The sequence below is a fragment of the Haliotis rufescens genome, unplaced genomic scaffold (assembly GCF_023055435.1).
Source record: "Haliotis rufescens isolate VD_foot unplaced genomic scaffold, xgHalRufe1.0.p SCAF_4, whole genome shotgun sequence".
NCBI lineage: Eukaryota > Metazoa > Mollusca > Gastropoda > Lepetellida > Haliotidae > Haliotis > Haliotis rufescens.
The window spans coordinates 38931629-38955650 of record NW_025964112.1 but is presented as its reverse complement, the minus strand read 5'-3'; positions in this window follow the sequence as shown (position 1 = coordinate 38955650).

Here is a 24022-nt window from a genome sequence, read left to right as displayed (position 1 = left end):
CTTGTTTATACTTGATGTCGTATGGGTCAGCTTTTGGCTCATAAATAATCACAGTGGTAACATTAATATAGCCAATTAAATCACAGCAAATAGTTGGTGGCTGTAACCAAGTCAGCAATGCATTTCCAGATAACACGCAGCGTTGCCAGTAAAACCACATAATGAAAACTAGAGTGATTGATCAAAGCGTACGATGACACCTAAATATAGCCTGATGATGACTAAAAATCTCAAGTAATCAGTTATTGTTTTTGCCTATCTTAAACCCATTCATCCTTTACTGTTTCTCATCATATTAACAGCACCGACAACACGAAGAGGCAAAATCAGGCCTTTCTTTGAGAAGAATGGTGTGCGTGAGCTAAAAGAAACTATGATCAACTTAATGTGGCAGGAAATCCCAAAGTGTTGCAGTTCTCTAACGTTTAACACCTTGGTGAAAACAAGGAGTGCACGCATGGTGCTGGCAACCCAAGAATCATTACCAAGATGAATGTTGGATTCGAGCTCCACGATGATAGGATTCCGGCATGACTGAAGGACGCAACTCTGCACAGCGAATTGCGGCGTCCTGGACGAATGGTCCGACCTTGCCCCTTCTCCACAGACATGGTGATACTGGAATATTGCCGAAGCAGCCCTATGCTTATATCACTCTCTGCAATAGGAAGAACAAGTACAGTCAGAAATCTCTGACTATTATAATTATCACTTTTTTTGTTTTATTCGCATTCTATCATAATGTGCTTTACATCCTCCAATGTGGATTGAGTGAGACTTACTTGCGTTCACCAACTTTTGTGAGTCATGGTAACTAAACAACAGCACGAAACAAAGCTGGCATAGTTTGTAAGGATTCCGATACATTGTCACGTCAGAACGAAACACAAGATGCTTCAATAATGTTTAATTACCAACTCATTTGCATTATGTTCTCTCATATCCACACATGAGGGTCGACTGCTTTTCGCATCTGAAAAAATATTATTAAGCATCTTGACATAGTTCTTTAAAAAAACCCATCTGGACTTGGAGTATGAATGAATCATTGGTGAGAGGGAGCTAACTTCAATACGTTAATGGAGAACAGTTGTAAGACCATATCTAAAATGAGCCATGTGCAGATTATGTAATAAAGGCTATCTGTACCTGACCTTCCAACTATTTGTAGCTATTTATACACCAACATGTGACCACACATTAATGACATGTGGCATGCCAATATATTGGCCCGTCATTGTCACCCAGATAACACTGAATGGCGTGGTTCGATCTCTCCAACTTATCCGTTTTCCTATAGTGATTATTCTATAGACCGGTCCATTCAGTCCAAAATCAGTACCCCTGAAAGAGTCGACGTCTTTATTAAGACAGAATACACCACCATTAAGGGCATTTCTTTCAATTTAATAGTTTAGTCAACTTATCGATTTTTAGAATTTTCCAAATGGCCCAAGAAGATAATCTGTAAAATCAAAGCTGTACGCTAATGCTTAATCAATGAGATTTTGTATAACCCCCCATTGAGTGATTAGAGGAATTTAGTTGGACAGTTATGTGCTTTAGTACAACAAATTCCAATATTAAGTGCTCTGACTCGACAGTTGACATAAGGGATAAGGTCCATTAATGACATAGCTTGTAATCAATATGCATAGTGAATGTGTTTACAGTATTTAGGACCTAGAGCATGAGTTGTGGGTAGGTCTGCAGTAGTGTTAAACTGAGGAGTGGCTGAGTGGCTGAGTGGTTGAGTGAGTGAGGGAGGGAGGGAAGGAGGAAAACGTGTTTATCTGCTCACGCGATTTTGGAAGTAAATATATGAACGATCGGTGTCACTCTTAACATCACAGACACAAAGATCTATATCGTTGACGCATCAAAGCCAAAAGAATGTTTACATGGAAGATATACTAGAATATGCCACTCATCAGTCCAACGACTGTGGTGGCCTTGTTTGTCCACCGTCGTCAGTTTGTATCTTCTCCGATAGCCTATGAAGCTGAAACATTGCGTGTATGTTCCAATAAATTCAGATCCCACAAATTGATTAATAGGATCAACGCAACCGTATGGAAAATCATTTGTCAGCAGATTGTGCAACTCTCTGAGAGCACGAGACTGTCGTCCCACTTGATCTCTCTGTGCCAAGTGACATGCAGTGCAGAAGCTAGGTTTTAGATATATCTATCTGATATACCATCCATGCCATTTTCTGTCTGTCCTTTGACAGGGTGACATTGGTTTATGGTTTTAAAGTTGCATGGTGAGATGTGAAAGATATTTCGAAATTTGACGGATCAGCGACCAAAATGATGTCCTATGCAATTCCCTATTTTGATTTGTACCATATCTTCCTATGTTTTTTTCAGGTGAACAATCGACAACCCTTTGCATGTGATTGTGACGGGTGCCATCGTTCGGACAGGATACACTCACCTTTTCGCGAACACCTGCTATCATCACTGTTTGATAGCGATTCATAAATACATACTTATGCTTTAGTCTGAATTGTGCAATAAACCCTGCATTTGGCAGAGATTTCTTATGAATCACGCCGAAGACCCGGGTTCGATTTCCGACATGGGTACAATGTGTGAAGCCCATTTCTGGTGTCCTCCGCCTTGATATTGCTGGAATATTGCTAAAAGCGGCGTAAAACCATACTCACTCACTCACATATCAGATCGACTTTCGTGAAACAGGATGATAAAGCTGCATATGGTCTAAATTAGTGAAGCTTCATGCAAACACCTATTTTCCACGGAAATTCCAGTGTCCAGTGCCCAATGTATGTAGCGGACACGTATAGTTCAGGCATCATAGGCGACGCAACTCGCAGTATGATGTCGCATCTCTGGTTCGAATCCCAGTTTCGTCCAACCTATAATTCTAGGCCATTTAGTTCCGCACCCTTGCTCCTTGGTTTCGTCAAACCGAAACACGACTGACACTTGCATCCCTCTGCGATATCCTCTCACATACTGCGATGTAATCGAAATACTGTTATATGTGTGTGACATTTGACGCACTATTTTGTAACGGATATTAATTTAAGTTGATAGATAATACAAAAAGCGATTGAACATCACTGCACATTTAATGTCAGACATTGAGGAAGTATAACACGGAACCTGTATATTCATTGCATGTCAAGCTTCGAACGAATCTTGATGGATCATGTAATTTTGGTTGTCTGTGTTTGTGAGTGATCTTTAACATTAAATTACGTTCCATTAGCATGTTTGCAGTTCTTCTAGCTGTTCGCGTCAGTATTTAAAACAGAGAATCCGAGGGATTTACTTTACACAACTATTTTATGCGTGTGAATACAATGGACATTTGTGAATGTGCCCTGTACGTCTTATGACGCAATGAGTGCAAATAAAGAAACCAACGAACGAAAAATTAATTAATGATTGATGAAATGGTGAATGTAATAATATGATTGTCCTTTGACATGTGTGTCTGATTAAAAGAGTGAATGCTTCGCGAACACAAATCTAAGTGAGATCTTTCATCTGATTTTGACAGCGCACAGAGGGACGATTGACTCGACAATCTGGTAATGAACTTATCACCGACGCTGCCGTTAACGTGACAGGTAATGCCACGTGCGGTTCACACGTGAGTGGACAGAATGGTACAATCTGCTGATCAACAACTAAAGAATACAAATGAGACCCTGTTGTATCTCCCGGGGACAGCAATTTTGATTGGGACTCTTGTGGGAAGGGCAGTGCAGCAAGTTTATCTCAGAATCACTGCCCTTAACGTTCAAGCTTCGCACCTCTTGCAGTATATAAGAGGTCTCATTTCCTCAGTGTGCGAACATGGTTTGAGATGTGGTCCACGAGAATGTTTAACAGAATTCCAGTTATATCGCGGCGTGTCAGCTAATGGGGAAGGAAGGCCCGAAGTGATGCATGTCTCAGACGTTTACACTTCGGTGAAAACCACCAGCACAGGTTTGGTGCTGACAAACCTAGAAACATAATTAGGGCGAACCTGTATTCGAAATCACAATAATATTTTCATGGTTCTAGTGTTCGCAAGGGAAGCAACTCTGGACAGCGAATTACGGAGCCTTAGACGACTGGGCCACCCATGCCCCCTAACAGTGTTTCAAGAAACTATAACTTTCCCCATGAAGCTTACAACAGTGATACAACCACGATACTGTACCCGTTCTTTCGAATTTCACCAAAGTGGAAAACAAATGACCTGCATCACTTCGGACTCCCCCAATGAAGCTTACAACAGTGATACAACTATAGTACTGTTCAAAATTGTACTTAACCCACTCACTCATCCATTCTAGGTTGTAAAACAAGTTTATATGTGATAATTAACATTCGCAAAACCTAGCAACATCTCACATAATGACCACTAGACAAAGAAGTGACATGGACCTAAGTGAACATCAGGGCAATGTGCAAAGATCAAAAGGCTACAAATCGTGTAAGACACGTACTCAGCGCCAGAACCAACTCATAGGCATACCGAACTTCCATTTCATCAACAGATAGGTACTGTATTTCTTCAGGGAAGTACAGCAATCCAGACCAATGAGGAGCTTGTCATGAGAAGTGAAAGTGGCAATCCTCAATGACCAACCTCAGTGTTGAAATGAGATGTATGTCCCAGAGAGAAATCATAAGAGCACTTTTTCAGTTCCACTTCAGAAAGACAGATATCATCAATCCACCAATATTTGTTGGGGTGAAAATCGTTTTACACTCGCGTTAAACTCATTTATTACATCATCGGTCACATGAGTGAGTTTAGTTTAAAGCCATCATTAACTGTATTGCAGTTATATCAGTGTCAGGGGGAAAGTGATGTAAACGTTGACCTCTTTGGTAAAACACTCGAGCACGATAATGGTTGGGACAAACGTAGAAACATTACGAGGGCAAATCAGGAATTCGAACCCACGTCCAAAGGTTTCTGTCATGACACTCTGCAAATGGAAATTGTGGAGCCTTAAACGACTGAAACACATTCAGGGCTTGACATGACTAGCCGATTGACAGAACCAGGGACATTCAACCACCCGTCTTGTTGAAGTTAGGAAGGAACACAGTTCCAGGAACTTGTGCCCGCAACTACCAGACAGCCTTGCTCCAACGACACAGGGGCGCAATCCACGGCAAACAGGTTGCCCACGCCTTTTAAGACCAGCAATAGGGTGCTTGGGATATGTTCTACTCCAGGGCCACTTGCACAAAGCGATCTTAGCGTTAAGATGATCTTAACTCTCATACTCTAACATAGGCTTACGATTGTCTTAGCGCTAAGATCGTTTTGTGCAAGTGGGCCCAGGTCCCCACGGGGTAGGCGACTGGAACACCAGTAGCATATGATGAGGCAAGGTCTACATGGTGGTCAGATCAGTACACGTGCACTCATTAACAAATTAGGATTTTTCACAAACTGTTTACCTCTGAAGTAATGACATAAAACTAACATAAATATTTGGCGATGAGAATGTGATGTTTCTCATCCCCGATTCAGCAAGCCTTAATGTATCTGGGATTACATTCTGTGATATTTAACATCGAATAAACTGAATAAGTCTGATACCTCCTGTTTATTATGGTTCCTGAATGGCCAAGACAAGCTTCCGTCTACACTGTAGTGAAGTGGCTGTATGGCGGATATTGGCTGAAGTAATTACAGGTTAACTTGCTTACATTAACTTGATAAACAGCATCTGATCCTTTGTGGAAAATGTGGTAACAGTTTTACATAATATTCCCAACGCCTGCTGGCAGAGTAAGAAAGTCACCTTCTTACTAGAATGTTGTAACTGTCATTCTGGCAACAAAGAGTAGACTTCCCCTACGGCCTACACATCAACGGCGTTGTTCAAATAATGATGTTAAATGTCAGATGTCTCTCGGTACATGATACCCATCAAGTGGCAGACACTTTCAAATTTAGTTTGTAAACATAGTGAGATGGGAGAAAGTTCTACATGACCTCGGCTCGTGAAGTTAGGTCCAGACACTGATAATGCAATGTACTGTGTCCTTTTTGTATCTAAAAACGAGGTGTTGTGTTGTCACATGAAATTAGTGAATACGGATCCAGTTTGAATTCTCAATGCTTGTTGAAGCTGGAATACTGCTGTCAATGGAGCTGAACAACATTCATTCACTCTCATTAGACCTCGACCAATTACGTGTGTGGAAGAGTAGGAAACGTTAAAGTTCCGACTTGGATTGTCACACAAAGCCATCCAACGCTCATCTACTTGAGCCAGGTAAAAGAGGAAACTGCATAAACACACATTACAATAGAAATAATTCGACACACGTCAGTCAATGATAAAATATCACCAAAGGATGACATACGTGTTTACATTTCCGTGGAATAATTGTGTTAGTATTCTTTTGACCATAAACTGGCACAAGACTCATGGAGAACTGCATTAATTTCATACGATTCCGGATATATCATAAACTTGGGTTCATGAATTGCTATAAACGAGTATGATACTAGGTGTTCGCGGAAATGTAGGCGTGTCCTGTCCCCCCGGTGGTACCCATCATAAACACATGCAAAAGCAAGTGAAGTGTTCATCGGATAAAGCACGGCAACATACGGTACAAGTCAAAATAGAGAATATCAATCTTTTTGAAAGTTTTACTGAACACTTGAATGCTGTAACCCTGACCAATCAACTTTTGAGCAAGATTCTCTTGACGCTCTTTGGGATCGTCATAGGAAGAGCATGTTCGATTGTAATTTGTGAAATGTGGACACCAAAGGCAGGAAATGCTGGAATATTGCATGACAAAAAGTTGACTATTCCTCTTGTCATGCAGTCTGGTGGATAGTGTAGTCACTGAATGTGTGCGCATAGACCTAAATATGAAACAAATGATGATGGTTCGCTGGTCCAATATATTTCTAGTTCAGGTGGGTAAATCAGTAAAAGGCAATTGGATAGTTTACTATCACTGAACGCTATAACATCTTGGCCAAATTCCCCTGTTTTGATTTTTCCCTTCTGAGAAAATCATATACATAAAAAAACGGATCATCAAGAAAGGGAGCAGATGTGTCCATGGTGGTGCCTACTTCTTGCCGAAAGTTCGTATCCCACATTTTAACAAAGATGTTATCAATGAGGAAATCCAACATTTCCCTTATTGTTTTCTCAGTAGCCTTCAGATAGCATTTGAGTTCATTTTGATGTTGGGAAAGTGGTGTATAAAGTTGAAGAATCGAATGGTTTGACAGAATCTAACATGGCATAATTACACTTCTCTCCAATTCTTTCTGTGAATATAAAGAAGGTATTGAAGTATTAACATTTATGGTTAATCTTTGAGACATGGATTTGGTCGTACATTTGCTGGACCCTGCAGTATATCTATCACTTTAAGAGGAATGGACATGTCTTCGGGATTTAGAGTCAATCAAGAAAAATATAGTACTGATGCGAGGTTCTGACAGATTTCTTCATTTAACATATACATGACCGTCGAATAACCAGTTTTTGTTTGTTTAATTTTTAACCTGTCACCCCTGTTTCTGGAGGTCATTCCTTTTCCCTCTTTTGTCAATGATTGAAATCCACAGTACACGACGTTTTCAGCACTTTAAGGCTGTTGATATTAATCACTATGTACCAAGCCTTGAGGGTTGGCAAGGTAACTTCGCAGTTCTGTTTTCCAGCTTCATTATCGATGTTAGAAGGTCAATTGACAACAAAAGTACTAGCCTTTCGCTGAATTTCAAGGATAAATGAGCATGTGTAAATGATAAACCCCACCACGGAATCCAACAGCCAATTACAAAGATCAACCGATGTTTTATGTAGATTACCTCGAGTGGTTCAAGGATGAAGGTATTAGCACATTGTATTTTTTCAAATCGTTACAATGCCGCATCGTGACAGGTAGTTCAAAATGAAACTGTTGTCCTGTAAGGCCGTCCAGCTCATTCATTTATTCATTATTGTGACGGAGAGATTGCACGGGGATCAAACAAGGAATAAATGTCACGAGTCTATCGCGTCCAGAAACATGGGTAATAGTTGTTGACACACCATGCAACAGGTTCATCATGCGATGGCTTGTCGTGCTGAAGCAGACTTGGTGTTACATGCCAGCTCTGCAGCTCCGAGGGTCAATTATAGCGAAACGTAGTGGACACGGTATAAACCAGGGATCTTTATACACCAGGAGCGGATACCACTTTACAAAATAAAAAAGAGATTGGTAGTACGCTAATTTGATTTCATGTCATTTTCAAAAAGTAGTCTGCATATACAAAAATAAACCCGTTTGTTGTAAATCCCTTTATTAAATTTATGATTTCTAATCTCTCCGTTGAAAGTTAGCTGTTCTATGGTTCTGTGTGCGGTACTGGTGGAGCAGGACATACTCACCCTTTTCGCAAACACTGACTTTCAATGATCAGTTTATATCATTTTCATTACTATTTTGTCCTTTTCGCCCAAAGGAATCTGTTTCGGAAGATAATCCAGACTGATTATTCTCATTATAAATTTGAATATCGACACGCCATGTCTCTCTTCTATTTATCACTCGATATTTTGAGTTGGTCCCCAGGACTTTGAATTAACAATGCTTCATTTGCTGTATATTAGTAGGTCATATTACAAGGGGGAAGTGGTGTTCACACATTTAGTCATTTCGGCTGGTATAAGCAACACTGTAGATGTAAGTAAGTATGTATGTGATATTTGAAATTTGAATGAGATTATCTCCAATGCAAACGAAATGTCAGTACCAGAGCTTTACAGCTATCCGCCACAATGCACATTCAGTTCAAGCTCTTTTGCTCCTAAAACGTTCACACAATTTGGCTTCCACAAATATCTTTGTAAGACTTTTCATTCCATAGCTTTTCACAAATCAAGATTTTTTAAACAAATTTTTCATTTTCAAGACTTGCGTTCACTGTTTCGTGTCCGCTGCAACTGAATTCACATTATAGAGTAAACCAATAAACAATTCAACATTTCGATTTCCTTCCTCAGTGAAAGGATCAAAGAAACTGTTTGTTAGTTTTAATAGAGTGTAATGTTAACTGAATGCATGGATCACAGTTATGAGAATGAATGAGCACCCTCGCGCCGTTAGCGTAACGTGAGGATAAACTAATTGACTCTTTTGAAAATGTTATAGGTGAATGTGATACAGTCCAGCACTGACATGGACGGTGTTACAAATGTTGGGGCAGATTGGCAATGCTCTCTGTAAATGACCACATTCCAAAACAACTGCTCCATTGGAAATATCACTGTTACTATTTACTTGAATTTAATACATTTTTTTAATAGTTGGGAGACTGCTATTTAAAGCACTAGCCGTTACATTAAAGAAAGTTCACTTATCTATGAAACACCGCCAGCAGCATCGGAAAAAAACGTACCGTTTTCAGCTACAACCACGCATGCTTTCAGTCGCAGTGAAACACCTTTCTTGGCCGTAATTATTCTGATAATGCTACCTATTTGATCCGTTAAGTTTCTCAGAACGGAGTGGAGCGAATTAAGGTCTTGGGCTTAACCCCACTTTTTTAACATTAGTCCAGCAAGGTCATAATGGCCTTCACACATTGAACACAACGACCTTGATTATATTTTGATGGTTTGCCTCCCGTGTGGAATCACTCGGTCTATGGAATAATTCTATACATTTTGAAAATATTAAACGTCAACAACAGAGGAAAACCAGTCTCCATCATCCGAAGAAACGGATTCAATGGGGCGTAGAAAGGCAAACTAGCGGTAAGAATTATCTGAAATGATCACTGCAAAATCAGTGATGACACCAGGTGTTCGCGAAGAGAAACGTTGTTTTTTTAATCAGATGCCAATTCCCAAATTACTAAGAATCGACGAGCTCGATCTCTTTGCTCTTTTAACTGACATAAAACTCGCACGCCGTGATATACTAGTAGCTCAAAAACTCTTAAATGAGAATTCTGCCTTGGTAAATACTCGATTCGGAATGGTTACTCAAGGCTTTCAAATCACAACAGCTACCTATAATGTTTTAATTCATTAAATCATTTGTTTAAAGGTGTCCCCATCTACTGTGTCACAGTGAGTAATGATAGTGACATGCGGAATAGAAATAATATTTCTTGCTTGATTTTCTTTATGGGTGCCCACTTCATGTGGGCGTACGAAGCAGCTGTGCTTTACACTTTCAATCCTTGCCAAAATATTAACTGTATTGTATAAAGATGTAAAAAAGAAGAAGCGAAAACATGTTTGAACAAATGCAGCTGTATATTGTTTATCGGTGTTTCCTTAATTTAGACCAACAACCCACTCAGAAGTTTTTGGACTGAATGGTTGCCACTTCACACCATAAACATGCTTAGATCAAAGAGTTAGTTTAGTTTGTCATAGTAGAATTGAGAGATGTATACTGTGTTTCAATATACAGATTGGAATCCACGCTAAATGTAACATTGAAACTCTACATGGAAAAGAAGGTAGGTTTCTTTCCTAACTCATTTCAAGAAGGGACATTCTTAAATTATTATTTTATAGTAAAGCTCAAAGTTTTGCCCAGAAAATTGTGTGGTAAAATTAAAATTATTTTTATTTCAGTAATCTAAATACAATGAGTAAAGGATTTGTTTCACATTCAATTGTTTTTATTTTAATCTTAGAATTAAGATGATTTAAAAGAACATTTCTGCTTGAACCGGATCAGACCACACGTTTCAGGCGCCACATACACACACTGTACGCACACATGTCATGCTTCCTGAGATGGATTCTGTTGTAATCGTGTGACTACCGATGGTACAAGTGCTACAGATCTATCAACACTCACATCTCAGCATTAGTTTGTGCCAATACCTATATCAGTGGTATGAAGCACTGGCAAACTGGCTCTGCCAACCTGATGTGATTCATTCTAAAGGCTCTGGGTAGCTGTGTGAATTCAGACAGCAGAAATCCATATCCAATCTTACATATCTGCCAAACTGCTAGCAGTTCATCATATAGCCAACTATTTACACCCAATATTATGACGTTTTTCCCATGATAATCTTTGCTTTGTTTCATATGACAGAGCTGTTTGAACTGAAGATTTTCACACTGATTGACGATTGATTTGATAAATCAGACATCACTTCGTTATGCTCAGATAAATGGTGTCACCCAAGAGGCCATGGTCTACGTGTATATGCCTTGAAGAGCTAATGGTGGTTGCATATGAATTGACACTGGAAATAATGAGAAGAGAAACCAAATCAAATACTTTAAGCACATACAGCTTTTCACTGTGGTTTGGGTAAAGCTAGAAAGAGGCGAGTAAATTTGGTCGGTTGTCAGACTTTCTTTGTCGACAGAAAGACATCGCATCGACCCAATTTCTATGGATTGATGCTCATGATTTAAATCACTGGATTATCTGGTCCAGATTGATTATTTCCATAAATTGGAGGACAAAAGAACATCCACTCATTTATGATATAGTAAGAGCTATAGCCGTTTTAGATGACCAAAGAATATCATTTGCTGACTGGATCTTCTGTCCTGTTTTAAATGCACTTTCGTCAGACGCAGTGGCAGTTGCAGGCAGTTAATATTGATGCTAGTGTCCTTCGCAAAGAGACCTATAATAGAATGCCAATCTAGTACCATATTATATGTTTACGTATTTATGCAGTTCTGCATTTTCGTTGACTCAGCATCAAAGCCAAATATATGAGTGCAAATCTAAAGAAAACGTGTTTAATTGACGATATACTAGATATACTCATCAGTCCAACGACCAACTATTTGCGTCACGATACTGTTTTCCTGGTCACCAGAGCTAAAAGCCCTAATCAACTTATGTGGTGGCCTTGTTTGTCCACCGTCATCAGTTTGTATCTTCTCCGATAGCCTATGAAGCTGAAACATTGCGTATATGTTCCAGTAAATACAGATTCCTCAAACTGATCAATAGGATCAACGCAACCGTATGAAAAATCATTTGTCAGCAGATTGTGCAACTCTCTGAGAGCATGAGACTGTCGTCCCACTTGATCTATCTGTACCAAGTGACATGCAGTGCAGAAGCTAGGTTTTAGATATATCTATCTGATATACCATCCATGCCGTTTTCTGTATGTCCTTTGACAGGGTGACATTGTTTTTTTGGTTATAAAGTTGCATGGTGAGATTCGAAAGTCATTAAAAAAAATTGACGGATCAGTGACAAAAATTATGTCCCATACAATTCCCTATTTTGATTTGTACCATAGCTTCCTATGTTCTTTTAGGTGAAAAATCGACAAGCCTTTGCATGTGATTGTTACGGATACCACCTTTGGGGGAGGATACGCCCACCTTTTCGCGAACACCTGGTATTATCACTGTTTGATAGCGATTCATAAACACATTCCCATGCAACAGTCGGAATCGAGCAAGACCCTGCCTTTGGCAGAGATTTCTTATGAATATGGAAAGGTTTTTATCTTTTTTGATATTGATCTTGCATGAACGATATATTGTTTATCTGTAGATGATAGTTCGTTGATGAATTACATATCGGATGGCATGATGATAAAGCTGCACAATTTCACATATGATCTGACATGGTCCCCTTAGTGAAGCTTCATGCAAACACCTATTTTCCACGGAAATTCAACCCTTTTTAAAGATCATGTCCAGTGTATGTCGGGGGCATGTATAGTTAAGGCATCATAGGCGACGCAACTCGCAATATGAAGTCGCATCTCGGGTTCGAATCCCGGTTTCAGCCAACCTTTAACTCTAGGCCATTTAGTACCACACACTTGCTCCTTGGTTTCACCAAACCGAAACACGAATGACACTTGCATCCCTCTGTGATATCCTCTCACATACTGCGATATAATCGAAATACTGTTTAAACTGGCGTTAAACAAACTCACTGGCTAATGTGTGCGTGACATTTGACGCATCGTTTTGTAACGGATATCAATTAAAGTTCATAAATAATCCCAAAAGCGACTGTATATCACTACACATTTACGGTCAGACATTGAGGAAGTATAACACGGAACCTGTACATTCATTGCATGTCAAGCTTCGAATGAATCTCGATGGATCATGTAATTTTGGTTGTCTTTGTTTGTGAGTGATCTTTAACATTAAATTATGCTTCTTTAGCATGTTTGCAGTTATTCTAGCTGTTCGCGCCAGTATTTTAAAACAGAGAATCCGAGGGATTTACTTTACACAACTATTTCATGCGTGTGAATACAATGGACATTTGTGAATGTGCCCTGTGATATTTGCATTACGTCTTTTCACGCTATGAGTGCAAATAAAGACACCAACGAACGAAAAATGAATTAATGTTTGATGAAATGGTGAATGTAATAATATGATTGTCCTTTTACATGTGTGTCTGAGTAAAAGAGTGATTGCTTCGCGAACACAAATCTAAGTGAGATCTTTCATCTGGCTTGGGCAGCGCACAGAGGGACGACCGTACTCGACAATCTGGTAATGAAGTTATCACCTCTTCAATCGAACAACGCTGCCGTTAACGTGACAGGTAATGCCACGTGCGGTTCACACGTGAGTGGACAGAATGGTACAATCTGCTGATCAACAACTAAAGAATACAAATGAGACCCTGTTGTATCTCCCGGGAACATCAGTTTTGATAGTGACTCTTGTGGGATGGGCAGTGCAGCAAGTTTATCTCAGAATCACTGCCCTTAACGTTCAAGCTTCACACCTCGTCCAGTATATAAGAGGTCTAATTTCCTCAGTGTGCGAACATGGTTTGAGATGTGGTCCACGAGAATGTTTAACAGATTTCCAGTTATATGGCGGCGTGTCAGCTAATGGGGGAGGAAGGCCCAAAGTGATGCAGGTATCAGACGTTTACCACTTCGGTGAAACCCACCTAGAAACATAATCAGGGCGAACCTGTATTCGAAATCACAATCATATTTTCATGTTTCTAGCGTACCCAAGGGAAGCAACTCTGGACAGCGAATTACGGAGCTTTAGACGACTGGGCCACCCATGCCCCCTAACAGTGTTTCAAGAAACTATAGCTTCCCCATGAAGCTTAGAACAGTGATACCACTATATATGATACTGTACCTGTTCTTTCGGATTTCACCAAAGTGGAATACGACTGACCTGCATCACTTTCGGACCCATGAAGCTTACAACAGTGATAAAACTATAGTACTGTTCAAAATTGTACTCAATCCACTCACTCACTCATTCTAGGTTGTAAAACAAGTTTATATGTGATAATTTACATTCGCTAAACCTAGCAACATCTCACATATTGACCACTAGATAAAGAAGTGACATGGACATAAGTGAACCTCCTGGCAATGTGCACAGATCGAGAGGCTACAAATCGTGTAAGACACGTTCTCAGTGCCAGAACTCATAGGCATACCGAACTTCCATTTCATCAACAGATAGGTACTGCATTTCTTCAGGGAAGTACAGCAATCAACACCAATGATGAGCTTGTCATGAGATGTGAAAGTGGCAATCCTCCCAATGTTGCAAATGAGATGTGTGTCCCAGAGAGACTACCTAAGTGAACATGGCGATAAGTGTTGTTGTGTGGGGACAATGCACGGCTAACAAGCATGTCTTAACTCTTGATGCTGATGTTAATATGGCAAGGTCAGTTTCCTCCTGGCGCAGTGATAGAGGCTGTCTGTGTTGTGCACGGCCACTGGAGACTTAGGGACTAGAGATCACAAGAGCTTATTTTCAGTTCCACTTCAGAAAGACAGATATCATCAATCCACCAATATTTGTTACGGTGAAAATCGTTTTACACTCGCGTTAAACGCATTTATTACATCATCGGGCACATTAGTGATTTCTAGTTTAAAGCCACTTTTAACAGTAATGCAGTTATATCACTGTTATGAGGTAAGTGATGTAAACGTTGACCTCTTTGGCAAAACACTCGTTGAGTGTCTAGTTGAAGCAAGGAAGGAACACAGTTCCTGGAACCAGTGCCCTCAACTACCGCGGCAAACAGGTTGCCAACTACGATCGCCTTTTACGACCAGCAATTGGGTGCTGGGGATACATTCTACTTCAGGTCCCCACGGGGTAGGCGACTGGAACACCCGTACCCCCATCGGACACATGATGAGAGGTCTACAACAGTGATGTATCGAGATAAACAACATTCCGGAAAGGAAAGGAAAGGAATGATTGAAGTAATGAAACAAAATACATCTTACAGTCCAGGTTACTGGTGTCCATGGTATGTAAGTTATCTTAAGGATAAAGACTCAAACAGTATTTGTCCTAAAATATGTTCAGTTTGCTAAATGTTATTTTGGACCCATTGTGATCTATCAATTTCCTTTTCAGGAAGTAAGATCAGTGCACGTGCACTAACAATCCATTAGGATTATTCACAAACTGTTTACCTCTTAAGTAATGACATAAAACTAACATAAATATTTGGCGATGAGAATATGATGTTTCTCATCCCCGATTCAGCATGACTTAATGTATCTGGGATTAGATTCTGTGATATTTAACATCGAATAAACTCAATAAGTCTGATACCTCCTGTTTATTATGGTTCCTGAATGGCCAAGACAAGCTTCCGTCTACTCTGTAGTGAAGTGGCTGTATGGTGGATATTGGCTGAAGTAATTACAGGTTAACTTGCTTACATTAAGTGGATAAACAGCATCTGATCCTTTAAGGAAAATCTGGTAACAGTATCACATTCCAACGCCTGCTGGCAGAATATAAGAAAGTCACCTTCCTAGAATGTTGTTGCTGTCATTCTGGCTACAGACTAGACGTCCCCTACGGCCTACACGTCAACGGCGTTGTTCAAAAAATGATATCAAATGTCAGATGTCTCTCAGTACATGATACCCATCAAGTGGCAGACACTTTCAAAATTAGTTTGTAAACATAGTGAGATAGGAGAAAGTTTTACATGACCTTAGTTCGGGAACTTAGATCGAGACACTGTTAATGCAATGTACTATGTCCTTTTTGTAGATAAAAAATAGGTGACATCACGTTCAACGATGATGTAGGCATTGTCGCTGGTTTGGAGTAAGTTACATTAGACGTTGAGACTCCGACATAAATCAGTTCATCAGTAACCCATGCATGGCAGATATAATGAGAATCAGGTGGCTACTACATCGGATCCAGGGTAAAGTGGGGTGAGGGAAGGCGGTTAAGACATCTACACACACACACACACACACACACACACACACACACACACACACACACACACACACACACACACACACACACACACAGTCAATCCACACAGACAGACATACAGATAGATACTTTTGATAACATAGACGCCCCTTTTCAAAAATGTAGGATCCGCCCTTTGCACTGAGTGACCCGGCTGATGTGTTGTCATCGTAAGATTTCCAGTGTACTCGACCTGATCCGTGTGTGGGTTAATGACATTGCATAATTGACTACATTTTTAGAAAATATGTCCCATTTTTGTCTCGTTGGTAGAAATTAGTTTGAGATCATATATAATATAAGGTCAGTTCTGCTCTCTGACTGATGTGTGGTCACATGAAATCAGTGAATGCAGATCCAGTATGGATTCCTCTTAATACTTGTTGAAGCTTGAATACTGCTGACAATGGAGCTGAACAACATTCATTCACTCTCATTAGACCTCGACCAATTATAATTACGTGTGTGGAAGAGTAGAAAGCGTTAAAGGTCCGACTTGGATTGTTACACAAAGCCATCTCTCATTCATCTATTTGAGCCAGGTAAAAGAGAAAACTGCATAAACACATTACAATAGAAATATTTCGACACACGTCTGTCAATGATCAAATATCACCAAAGGATGATATACGTGTTTACATTTCCGTGGAATAATTGTGTTAGTATTCTTTTGACCATAAACTGGGACAAGACCCATGGAGAAACTGCTTTAACTTCAGACGATATATATACAGCTGAAGGCGGTGTTACTTTTATGGGTCATTTGAAATGCTTGACATTTTATTTGGAATCTGTTTCATGTGACAGCGATATGAGTTTGAACACACGAAAGACTTAAAAAGTTTGATGTACGTCCCTGCCAAGATCCGTCTGTATCTATAAATAAGTGACTCAGCAATACAAACATGAAGACCTGAAGATCTTCAGCATTAACATACATTGTGTTGCCACCTCGCCCTGACGACTTGGTAGTCATGGGTCTCGATAGAGATTGGTTAAATATGAGGCATCAGTGTGTATTGTTATTATCGTATGTTTAATGCGTTCTAGTTTAAGTTTAGTAACCCCCCAAAAGCTCACACATCAATATTACGTCGTTCGTGTAAATTAATTGTCCAACATCGTTACCACGATTACTTTTTTAAATCAAATAATACACGCATGCACCAAATACATAATTACACCATACAAAGTGACAACGCACCTAAAAACAAGTCCATTATTTCGACTTCAAGGGTGTTCAGGGGACTTAACTTAAATGATTTCGTCTGAGCAGTTCACTGAGATAGGTATTTGAACTAACTGAGAAACATTATCACCAATGTTCCATGGCATGTTGTTTATCATTCCCGTGACCTTGTATTACATGACACCATAGTGATAACATCTTCAGCTGCCATTAAGGAAGTACAGGTGTGGAAACCAATTTGAAACAAGTCGAGTTGTCTGCTGGTGGACATTTTAACCATGACTGCTGCAACTTATGGATTACATATCGGTACTCAGGTGGTACGTTTGGATAACATGAACTCTCCCTACATTCAACATGAAGTCAAGTACAATATCAAATCTATATTGTCAAAGCAAGAGAATAACCATCCTAGATTATCTTCCGAAACAGATTCCACTTTTCGTAAAGGGCAAATAGCTGTGGAATTTACCACACAAAGAACCGGTTCAACCCGGAAACGGACGTTCCATCTAAATTTGTGAGTGAGTATCAAGTTTAAGTCGAGGTTGATTTAAAAATGTGTGGTAACGAGGGAAACACTGAGTGTTATTTAAGCGGCACATTTATCCAATTCTTTCTAGCTTTGCATACTTTATGCAGACTCTACTAGTGATGCAACTGCTTTAATGGCTTTCAACTTTCTTTCCTCGAATATGGTTGTTCCTCCTTTCTGATGACAGTATTTACACAAGTGAATATGTCCTTACGTCTGAGAACGCCATTCATGCATTCCTTCTTTGAACATACATGCTTCAGACACTTTATCATTGGCTTCAAAAGACTAAAACAGAAGACCATTGTACGATTGCGGATATATCATAAACTTGGGTTCATGAATTGCTATAAACTAGTATCATACTAGGTGTTCGCGAAAATGTGGGCGTGGCCTGTCCCACCGGTGGTACCCATCATAATCACATGCAAAAGCAAGTGAAGTGTTCATCGGAAAAAAGCACTGCAACATACGGTACATGTCAAAATAGGGAATTGCGTCGGACTATAACTGAAAGTTTCACTGAACACTTGAATGTTGTAACCCTGACCAATCAACTTTTGAGCAAGATTCTCTTGACGCTCTTTGGAATCGTCATAGGAAGAGCATGTTCGATTGTAATTTGTGAAATGTGGACACCAAAGGCAGGAAATGCTGTAATATTGCATGACAAAAAGTTGACTATTCCTCTTGTCATGCAGTCTGGTGGATAGTGTAGTCACTGAATGTGTGCGCATAGACCTAAATATGAAATAAATGATGACGGTTCGCTGGTCAAACATATTTTTATCTCAGGTGGGTAAATCAGTAAAAGGCAATTGGATAGTTTACTATCACTGAACGATATACCGTCTTGGCCAAATTTCGTTGTTTTGATTTTTCCCTTTCGTGAATATCATACACATAAAAACAGATCAGCAAGAAAGGGAGCACAATTAGTGTCCAAGGTGATGCCTACTTCTTGCATCCCACATTTTCAGAAAGATGTTATCAATTAGGAAATCCAACATTTCCCCTATTGTTTTCTCAGTAACCTTCAGATAGCATTTGAGTTCATTTTTGCCAATTGCCCTGAAACTATGAAGATGGAGGTGTAACTAAATCTTGGCCACCCCATTCAGTGACTCATGTCACATGGATCAAGGAAAGAAAATGTTCCTGAAGTTTGTGGTGTGGGATAGTGGTGTACAAAGTTGAAAAATCGAAAGGTTTGACAGAATCTAACATAGCATTAATTACACTTCTCTCCAATTCTTTCTGTGAATATAAAGAATGTATTGAAGTATTAACATTTATGGTTAATCTTTGAGACATGGATTTGGTCGTACATTTGCTGGACCCTGCAGTATATCTATCTCTATAAGAGGAATGGACAAGTCTTCGGGATTTAGAGTCAATCCAGAAAAATATAGTACTGATGCGAGGTTCTCGAGATTTCTTCATATAACATATACATGACCGTCAAATAACCATTTTTTGTTTGTTTAATTTTTAGCCACCATCAAACCTGGGTGTATACTTTCTTCGGATCGACAGTTTACATTGTACATTTCTTCACTGATGTCACGCATTTTTCTGGAGGTCATTCCTTTCCCCTGTTTTTGTCAATGATTGAAATCCACAGTACACGACGCTTTCAGCACTTCAAGGCTGTTGATATTAATCACTATGTACCAAGTCTTGAGTAACTTCGCAGTTCTGTTTTTCAGCTTCATTATCGATGTTAGAAGGTCAATTGACAACAAAAGTACTAGCTTTTCGCTGAATTTCAAGGATAAATGAACAAGTGTGTAAATGATAAACCCCACCACGGAACCCAACAGCCAATTACGAAGATCAACCGATGTTTTATGTAGATTGCCTCGAGTGGTTCAAGGATAAGGGTATTAGCACATTGTAATTGTTCACATCTTTACAATGCCGCATCGTGACAGTTAGTTTAAATGAAACTGTTGTCCTGTAAGGCCGTCCAGCTCATTCATTTATTCATTATTGTGACGGAGAGATTGCACGGGGATCAAACAAGGAATACATGTCACGAGTCTATCGCGTCCAGGAACATGGGTAATAGTTGTTGACACGCCATGCAACAGGTTCATCATGCGATGGCTTGTCGTGCTGAAGCAGACTGGGTGTTACATGCCAGCTCTGCAGCTCCGAGGGTCATTTATAGCGAAACGTAGTAGACACGGTAGAAACCAGGGAACTTTATACACCAGGAGCGGATACCACTTTACAAAAAAACGAGTTTGGTGGTACGCTAATTTGATTTCATGTCATTTTCAAAAAGTGGTGTGCCTATAAAGAAAAAACCCGTTTGTTGTAAATCCCTTTATTAAATTTAGGATTTTTAATCTCCCCGATGAAAGTGATGCGGTACTGGTGGAGCAGGACATGCTCACCTTTTTCAAAAACACTGACTTTCAATGATCAATTCATATCATTTCATTATTATTTTGTCCTTCACGCACAAAGGAAACTGTTTCGGAAGATAATCAAGACTGATTATTCTCATTATATATTTGAATATTGACACGCCATGTCTCTCTTCTATTGATCACTCGATATTTTGAGACCCGTGAAGACTCCGGGGTAGAATAGGTCTTCAGCAACCCGTGCTTGCTGTAAAAGGTGATTATGCTTGTCGTAAAAGGCGACTAACGGGATCGGGTGGTCAGGCTCACTGACTTGGTTGATGCATGTCATCGATCCCAAATGCGTGGATTGATGCTCATTATATCAATCACTGGATTGTCTGGTTCAGACTCGATTATTTACAGACCGCCATCATATAGCTGGAATATTGCTGAGTGCGGCGTTAAACAACAAACCAACCAACCAACCAACCAACGATATTTTGAGCTGGTCCCCAGGTGTTTCAATTAACAATGATTCATTTGCTGTATATTAGTAGGTCATATTCACAAGAGGGAAGTGGTGTCCACACACTTTGTCATTTCGGCTGGTATAAGCAACACTGTAGATGTAAGTATGTGTGTGATATTTGAAATTTGAATGAGATTATCTCCAATGCAAACGAAACGTCAGTACAATAGTTTTACAGGTATCCACCACCATGCACATTCAGTTCACTTTTTACAGTTCACAGCTCATCAGCACTTTTGCTTCTCAAACGTTCACCCAATGTGGCTTCCACAAATATCTTTTGTAAGACTTTTCATTCCATAGCTTTTCACAAATAAAGATTTTTAAAACAAATTATTCCTTTTCAGCACTTGCGTTCACTGTTTCGTGTTCGCTGCAACTGAATTCACATTATAGAGTAAACCAATAAACAATTCAACATTTCGATTTCCTTCCTCAGTGAAAGGATCAAAGAAACTGTTGGTTAGTTTTAAACAGAAAGCATGGGTCACAGTTATGAGAATGGATGAGCACCCCAGCGTCGATACTGTAACGTAAGGATAAACTAATTGACTCTTTTGAAAATGTTACAGGCGAATGTGATTCAGTACAGTTCATTAATACGGAGTGCACGGTGATACAAATGTTGGAGCAGATTGGCAATACTTTCTGTAAATGACCACATTCCAAAACAACTGCTCAATTGGAAATAACACTGTTACTATTTACTTGAATTTAATATATCTTTTTAATAGTTGGGAGACTGCCATTTGAAGCACTAGCCGTTACATTAAAGAATGTTCACTTATCTATCAAACACCGCCAGCAGCATCGGAAAAAACGTACCGTTTTCAGCTACAACCACGAATGCTTTCAATCGCACTGTACCACCTTTTTTTGGCCGTAATTATTCTGATAATGCTACCTATTTGATGCGTTAAGTTCCTCAGAACGGAGTGGAGCGAATTAAGGTCTTGGGCTTAACCCCACTTTTTAAACATTAGTCCAGCAAGGTCATGACGAGGCATAATAATGGCCTTCACACATTGAACCAACACAACGACCTTGATTATATTTTGGTGGTTTGCCTCCCGTGTGGAATCACTCGGTCTATGGAATAATTCTATACATTGTGAAAATATGAAACGTCAACGTCAGAGAAAAACCAGTCTCGATCATCCGAAGAAACAGATTCAATGGGGCGTTAAAAGTTAATATAGCGGTAAGAATTATCTGAAATGATCACTGCAATATCTATGATGACACCAGGTGTTCGCGAAAAGAAACGTTGTTTTTTTAATCAGATGCCAATTCCCAAATTACTTAGTATCGACGAGCTTGATCTCATGAAACCAGCACGCCGTCATATACTAGTAGCTCAAATACTGTTAAAGGAGAATTCTGCCTTGAATTTGGTAAATACTCGATTCGGACTTGTTACTCAGAGCTTTCAAATCACAATAGCTACCTCTGATGTTTTAATGTATTAAATCATTTGTTTTAAGATGTCCCCATCTACTGTGTCACAGTGAGTAATGATAGTGACATGCGGAATAGAAATACTATTTCAGTACTTGCTTGATTGTCTTTATGGGTGCCCACTTCATGTGGGCATACGAAACTGTGCTATATACTTTCAATCCTTGCCAAAATATTAACTGTATTGTATAAAGATGTAAAAAGAGACGCGAAAACATGTTTGAACAAATGCAGCTGTATGTTGTTTATCGGTGTTTTCTTAATTCAGACCGACAACCCACTCAGAACTTTAGACTCAATGATTGCCACTTCACTCCATAAACTTGCTTAGATCAAAGAGTTAGTTTAGTTTTGTCATGGTAGAATTGAGAGATACATACTGTGTTTCAATATACATGTTAGAAAATTGTGTGGTAAAATTAAAATTATTTTTATTTCAGTAATCTAAATACAATGAGTATAGGATTTGTTTCATCTTCAATTGTTTTTATTTTAATCTTAGAATTAAGATGATTTAAAAGAACATTTCTGCTTGAACCGGATCAGACCACACGTTTCAGGCGCCACATACACACACTGTACGCACATATGTCATGCTTCCTGAGATGGATTCTGTTGTAATCGTTTGACTACCGATGGTACAAGTGCTACAGATCTATCAACACTCACATCTCAGCACTAGTTTGTGCCAATACCTATATCAGAGGTATGAAGCACTGGCAAACTGGTCCCTGCCAACCTGATGTGATTCAATCTAATGACTAATATGCCTTGAAGAGCAGATGGTGGTTGCATATGAATTAACACTGGAAATAATGAGAAGAAAAACCAAATCAAACACTTGAAACACATAGCTAGATTTTAATCATATAGCCAACTATTTACACCCAATATAATGACTTTTTTCCCATAATAATCTTTGCTTTGTTTCATATGACAGAGCTGTTTAAACTGAAGATTTTCACTCTGACTGACTACGTTATGCTCATATAGATGGTGTCACCCAAAAGGCCATGGTCCACGTGTATATGCTTTGAAGAGCTAATGGTGGTTGCATATGAATTGACACTGGAAATAATGAGAAGAAAAACCAAATCAAACACTTTAAGCACATACAGCTTTTCAATGTATTTTGGGTAAAGCTTGTAAGAGTCGAGTAAATGGGTCGGTGGTCAGACTGTATGTTTTTGTCGACAGAAAGCCATCGCATTGATCCCATTTGTGTGGATCGATGTTCATTATTTCAATCACTGGATTGTCTGGTCCAGATTGGATTATTTACAGACACTACATCAAAAGTTGAAATATTGCTGAGTGCGGCGACAAACAATTGTTTAAGAGGAAGCTGTTCCTTGATGTCGATGTTCTATGTTTTATGTTTCATATTTCTGTTTAACCTTGAGCCGACTACAAACCAAGGTATATACATTTCCCAATAAGACAATAATAATCAAGCATCCGACACATAATGACGGAAAATGCCAGCTGGATCTTGTAATAGGCAAGCTTTTGAAAAATACAAAAAAACCCGCAGAAGTTATATCTCATGACAGAGAGTCCCGAAGAAATCCATAGGAAACCTTTCTTTTACTATCTATTTAGGGACGGTTTTATCACATTTTTTCGGCTTGTCAAATATTTGTACAGCATCAGTATTCGCTCACTCAACAAAAAAGGGGTTGTGGTCTTACACTTGATATTATCACCTCACAAAAACAAAGTTATATCTAATTTG